The 7282-nt window shown below is 30.6% G+C and overlaps 1 pseudogene; it reads right to left on the bottom strand.

Moving 5' to 3' along the window:
• Positions 1 to 2792: 2792 nt before the first annotated feature.
• LOC114174232 (scarecrow-like protein 3 pseudogene) lies at positions 2793 to 5449 on the bottom strand (annotated as a pseudogene).
• Between the last annotated feature and the right edge of the window lie 1833 nt (positions 5450 to 7282).

A 7282-nucleotide genomic window follows, 5' to 3' on the forward strand; every position in this document is an offset into this window, starting at 1 on the left:
AAAGACTCTTCGATCTTTCGCCATCACAGTATACTTACTATAAATAATCTCTTGTAAATAAAAAAATTGAAAAACTAATTCACGGAAATTAGTTAGAAAGGTTGCCATAGTTATTACATACAACAAAAAATTACATAAATTTTATTTTATTAATATTTGTAAATATTATTGTTGTTTATTATTGATCATACGGATTGGTGGGTTAATCCGGCTCACCACGGATTTAATCTAAATGAGTTGAGTTCTTGGTGAATTGGATAAAAAATTAATTCATACTGACATTTATAAACAAATTTCAACCTGATCTTATCCAAATCTGTAGTGGATTGAATTGGTTTACGAATTTTGACCCAGTTTGACAATGTTAGATGTTGTTATAAGTGAAAGTTTGGTTGATGGAGAATGGTATTTTTGCATGAACCACATTTCTAATTAGTGAGTCACAGGCCACACTTCCTTGCTAAATGGGACTCCTATATCTTTGGAGATAACAATTAAAAATTGTTTAGCACGTGAATATCAAATGAATGGCTTATAAAAAAGTTTATATTTGTGTATCAATTAATTTATATTTCACTAATCAATTGTGATGATTGAATTTCCGAAGTTGTATTTAGCTTAAGATTTTAGCTTGTAGACAACTGAGTTTTCATATCTTCACTTTCTTAAAATAGATGTTTGTTAATTTCTATAAATGTTTTCAAATATTGACGAGGTTAAAGCATAAACTTGATGTATGACCATAATAAATAAAACAGAGTAAGATATTGGATAAATTACTTATAGACTTTCAATGTTTGTTTTCAACCTACAAGTTTAAAAGGTGAAAAAGAAGGCATTTAATATATAACACAAATGAGTATGGAGAGATAAAATCATCTTTATAACTTGATAGCTATCTAAAAAGGCAATAAATATATATATATATATATATATATATATATATATTAAAATCAAATTTACTGTAATCGTACTCACTATGAGGAAAGAATTTTGACCAAGTATTATGTGTGCAATGCTAGTTAGATACTATTGATAAAAAAAATACACCATGATAAAAAAAATCTTTATCTAAATATTTTATGAATAATATCTAGGAGACACAATTTAAAGTGCTATAATGATTATGTCTCCACCTAAACTCAATCAATTTATTATAAATATAAATATGTTGTAAAAACATATGTTGTGGGGAGCCTTCTTTCTCTAACACTAATGACAAATCATAATCTTCATTGATTGGTATTTTGGTTTGGTTTCATAATCAACCATGTTGATGTTTTCAATGTGTAGACTTGTTTTTTGAGATAACTATTTTGTTTCTTCTATGACTTTTGCAACCATGTTGTCTCTAAGTTCATGATCCTTACATTGAAATTGTCTCCAATAAACTTCCATTTTCAATCTATTTATTTCGTCACCAAAGATTCAGAGTTAACCAATTAGTTTATTTAACATGTTTTATTACATGCAATTCCTATTCATTGAAGTGTGAGTAATGAAATCCAATGAATCATGCAAATCTAGGAGCAATGATGGAATATTATATACTCATGGTGGGAAAGAAAGTTAAAATAAATGTATTTCTAAATCTTGAAAAAAAAAAACTAAAGAAAAGAAAATTTAAAATGGATGGAAATATGCATTTTTTAGCATGATTGAAACATGATGTCGTTGATGTGCGATTGAAACCTTACTCTTTTTTTTTTCGTGTGTTTTAATGAAATTTATGGAATTTAAGAAACTAACTTGAAACTTGAGATGTTCAAAAACCTAAAAAATATGAAATCAAGAATAATAATATTTTAACCACTACCGTAATCATATGAAAAATAAGACATCAAATTGTAAAAGTTATTATCAAAATTTGATCGTTAAATATTATTTTTCAAGAATTATATAGGTTATGTTTGGTGATGTTTTATGCTCTTGTTTAAAAAGTTGAATGATTAAAAGGATGTCTATTTATTTAGTGTTGGTGATGGTAAAATAACAAATAAAGACAATTCAATTTTAAACAGTTCAAAATTATAAAGAACATCGATATTTTGATTATTTGATATTGTCTCTCACTATTATTTACTTTTTTTTCCTTTTAAAAATATAAAAGTTAATTTTTTCTAAAATTATTTTACACTTACAAAATTGTCAAATGATGTTGAACAACTTTTTCCCAATTATACAAGTAAATTAAATATGTTAAAAAATTCACAGGTTACTATTTTTTTTTCTTGTTTAAAATAAACCGTAAATTCCTAATTTATTTAAGACTTTTTAAATATCAACATAAAAATAATCCAATTCGAGTTAAAACTGATATATTTAAGAGTTTTTAAATACCAACATAAAAGTAGTCCAAGTTTGAGTTAAAACTGACATACAAGTTCATTAACTTAATTATAATTTCCTAAATCATGATCTTTTATTTTGAAACCCCAGCAAGTAGTTCATAAAGTTATTTAACCTTTCTTAGTTAAGCTATTAAGAGAATTTCTAAGAAGATGCTATCAGATGATTTAAAATATTTTTCAGAATAAACCTCCCAATGCCTCAAAAAATGACAAACACGAGGGCCATGTTTCTGTTTTTTCCCTATCTCGTTCTTTTTTTCTGTTCCAGTGAACCGTTACAATCTGATAAGATTATGCAGAAATTGTCGAAAGAGACGCGTGTGTCTGGGGCTATGGGATTTGCTAAATGGGGGAATGAGAATCGACCAAAGTCTGAATTTTGAGAAAACCAACTTATGCTAAACATGCAAATTGAGAAGGGAAAAAAATTTCAACACAAAATTTGAGCTAAAAAGAAACTTATATTAGGTCTTACACAACAGAGAGGTTACAGTATAGGGATTAGTGAAGAACAAAATGAACACAGAACTAAACAATGGAATGGTGGACACAACTAGAGATAATTGTTTCACTCTCTCTCTCTCACACTTTTCCATTTCCCTCTTCTGAGAGTTTAGTATCTCTGAATTGATCTTCATCACTAGACGAAACCATATATATTGGTAAAACTCTTTCATACAATTAGAAACAAAGAAAAGAAAAACTTATTCATCACTACATCACTATTCTTGTTCTTCTTTATGATGCTTCAAGAATCTTCTTACCTCACCTTCTTGATCTCCATGCTGTCACAGAAAACAAGGTACGGTCCTGCCAGTAAATGATCACACAGCCATTTTCCTCTCTCATTCTGTACCCATTACAACCATAGTTCTCCATGAACCTCATTGCCAGAGTCAAACCTTGACGGCTTAAAGGCACGCTTGCAAAACCAGATGAATCAAGCCTCTGGATCCACTTATCCATCTTTTCATGCCTTTCCCTTCTTTCAGCTCCCTCACAAGCTACGATGTTCTTGATTTCCTCACCCAGAAGCATCTTCTCGATCTTCATTCTGTCCAAGGATGCCCTGGACACAGTGCATTCCAAACAATCAAACAATGCAGCATATGAATTCAGAGATTCTAGCAGCCTCTCCATCAGGTTTGAACTGTTGTGGTTGAAGTCTTGCTCCGTCACAACCATGATCTTTGGTGATAACCCCCACAAGGCATTCAGAAAGCTCTCAGATTTCATCGATGCAGATGAAGAACCGGGCGAGGATGAGGCCGAGGCCGAGGCTGAGGCTGAATCTGGACTTGGGCTATAGCCGTGAACCATATCCTTTTCAACCAAATGTGTGTTTTGGTTCATCTGCAGGATTCTCTGCAGTTGAATTGCATTTGCATTTGCATTTGAATTGTTCGACCAAAAAAGAGGAGATCTTCTCCTCGAGGCATCATCATCCAAGGCCAAGAGGGAATGCAACTGCAGAATGCAACTAATTGCCAGTGCCTCCCCAGTTTTCACACGAAGTTTGTCAAAATCAAGATTTTCTATCTTGCTGACAACAGGGTTGAACTGGAATGGAATATCCAATTTTTCTGCTTCTTGAGTGAGTTTATGAGCCATCTGATCCAGAATCTCTTTCTGGTGATGCACACCGGTGATTCTCAAATGAGGAGGGCCTCCAGGGCGTGCACTCAGAACACGGAGGAGCGCAATCCACTGGTCTGGTCCATTAGCATTGAGATCAATCACATGCACCATTTTCTCCCCCAGCATGGCCTCAACAATGGCCTGATTTGTCAGAATATAGGACATCTTCAGGAACGGGAAAAGGTCGAAAAAGAGCTTATGAACAAGAATTTCATCAGACACCATGGCTATTCTGGTGGAATTGAGTGCCCTGTGGAGGCCAGGCCATGATTTCAGTATCCGATCAGCGAGTGCTTGGGTGAAATATGCAGCAACACGCTGAATAGTATCCCCATCAGGGGAAGCAAGCTGGGAAATCTGGTCAAGCAACATGTTTGCGTTCTCGAGACTACCATTAGCCACATGATTGGCACAACTGATCAACAAATGGATCAAACACAAACCCCTTTCCTCAGATTTCAGTTCTCTAAGCCAGGGATAGGGGGATCCTATGCCAGGTGAAAGAGACATCATGGAAAAGAACTGAAGGGGCGAAGAAGTTACAGAAGATGAACCTTCTTCTTGGAACACGGATTCCATGAACCCAACCACAACAATCTTATATAGCCCAGGAAGAGATGGTAGAATGGTAATAATTATCAAGAGGCACACAGGTTTGATGAAACCAAACCTCCCCAAGGTATGAACAAAAACCTGAGTTATAGAACTAACAATGCAAGCGAAAAAATCACGATGTCATGAATGCATTAAAGGGACTTTTCCGACGAATTTCAGGAAATATTTACGGAGCAAAGTAAGGAAGCGGTGATGAGAAACGAAACCGATAGAAAAATCCTACAAAAACCGCATTTTGAGAATTGATGAAGGAAAACCGAAACCGCTGATGGGTTTTGCAATTGAAGAAGAGAGGAAAAGAAGCCCCTTGAAAATGGCGAAGCTTGGTGGTGTGAACATTCCGAATGAGTTTGTTTGAGAGTGAAATTGAAAGTTTGGAGCGATGCAGCAGAAGAAGCAGATTGAAGGAGTGGTTCATGGGAAGAAGAAGAGAAGAGAATGCGTGAAGGGGTTCTCTTGTCTTTATTGTTTTGTTGTCGTTGAGTGGTTAGTGGATGGAGTGAGGAATTGGTGAGAGTCTTGGTTCGGTTGTTTCTGTCTTTATGTTCCGAAAACTGTCGTTTGTGTGTGTGGAAACTCTAGAAGGTGTGTGTTTGTTTGATCACTCAAGTAAACAAACGCAAGAACAGAGTTCAAAGGTTAAGGTTTGTGTGTTGTGTTTAGAGTGGTGTGTTTGTCTTGACGTTGGGTGGATGGGGAATCGAGGGTTTAAAATATTCCCTAAGGTTGCAAGAATCCAAACATGCCTTAGCAAAGACAAACATTGGGCTCAGATTTGTCTCCTAGTGGGGTGAGTGAGAAGGGCAAGAAAAGTGTTAAAATGGTTCCAAGAAATGGGTTTTGTTTTATTTTGCCATGGAATTACAATGGCTAATATCTTATTCTATCGAAGACAAACAGACAAGGATGTTAAGGAAGACTCCAAAAGTAGATTGTTCATTTATCTCTATTTGTGGATTCTTAGGTGGCACTTCCAAACCCTTTTTTTTTTTCTTGCAAATTACCAAACGCCACCTTACTTTCTCCTTAGGTGCCGTCTAATCAAATCACTACTGCATAATAACTCTATTCTTTTCTAGTTACAAAACTTTTTTTTTTCTTTATGCAAGTAATGTTTATTGTAAGGAACTTCTTTAATATTTTGCTGGTGTGGGGGAATTTTTCCAAAGATAATTTTATTATTGTTTATTTGAAAATAAACGAGTTAAATATATTTTTACTTTCTAATTTTTAATTTTTAAGTAAAATTATAATTTATTTTTATTTTAAATTTTGATATAATTTGATTCTTAAACTTTAAAATGAATGAATATAAATTTTTTTAAGTTAATTGTGTTAAATTAGTTAAATGTGACAAGTATCGTTTCAGAACGATATATGAGTTGTTTAGATTATTTGAACGGTTTAGACCATTTGAGTTGTTTAATAGATAAAGAAAATGACATTGTTAGATTAATATTTTTTAAAGTTTGAGGACCAATTATTTGTTATACAACAAAAGTAAGATTAAATATGATTTTAATCCCTTAACTTTAAGTGAAAATTAAAATTACTTATTTTTCGAAACTTTTTAACTAATTTAGTCTATTGTCTATAAAAATGTGTCGATTTAATTATTTTAACCAAAATTTATTAAGTTTACTTTAAGTTTCAAGTGTTTATAAACTAACATTGAAGTGTAAGTGTCAAACAGTGAAATATATTAGTGTGAAACTTGTTTGAAACGTTAAATAAACTTAATAAAAAATTATTTTAAAAAATAAATTTACATATCTCTAAGGTTGTGAAAATAAATTAGACCAAAAATTTTGATGAAGACTGATTCCTTGTTAGAAACTAAGGGATAAAAAAACGTATGCAACAAACAATATAATACTTATACCTTAAATTCAGTTCTTAATATTACTTTATAAATAGTAATAAATAATGAAGTTATGTTGCATTTATTGTTATTAAATTAAATAAATTATGTTTCTTGTCTTATGTTATATTATATTTATTATTCTCGATTTATATCGTGTTGAATGATGTCATTTTTACATAAGAAACAAAAACATATTTAAAAAAAATTATAATACTATATAACCTAATTTTAGTTTTTATATAAATAGTTACATGTACATATTTTCTTTAGATGTGAAATGATCAATTTTTACAATAAAATAAGAGATATAAATATATTTAACAAAAAATAACAATACTTTATAACTTAATTTCATATTTTTTATAAATAGTTATATGTACATATTTGTTCTAGATGAAAAATATTACTATTTAAATGGTAATAATTAATGAAGTTATGTTGTATTTATTATTATTATTAAATTAAATAAATTACATTTATTGTTTTATGTTATATTATATTTATTATTTTCAATTTATATTATGAGTCAATTTTCAGTATAAGATAAAAGATAAAAATATATTTAACCAAAAAATATAATATTTTATAACTAAATTGTAGTTTTTTTAATAAATAATTACATGTACATATTTGTTCTAGATAAAGAATATTACTTTATAAATATTAATATTTAATAAAGTTATGTTGTATATATTGTAATTAAATTATATTACATATTTGTTCTAGACAAGGAATATTACTTTATAAATAATAATAATAATTAAGGAAGTTATGTTGTATTTATTGTTATTAAATTATTTTACATATTATTTCT

The sequence above is a fragment of the Vigna unguiculata genome, chromosome 2, assembly GCF_037176805.1.
Source record: "Vigna unguiculata cultivar grain cowpea cultivar isolate G323 ecotype 2 chromosome 2, ASM3717680v1, whole genome shotgun sequence".
Classification (NCBI taxonomy): domain Eukaryota; kingdom Viridiplantae; phylum Streptophyta; class Magnoliopsida; order Fabales; family Fabaceae; genus Vigna; species Vigna unguiculata.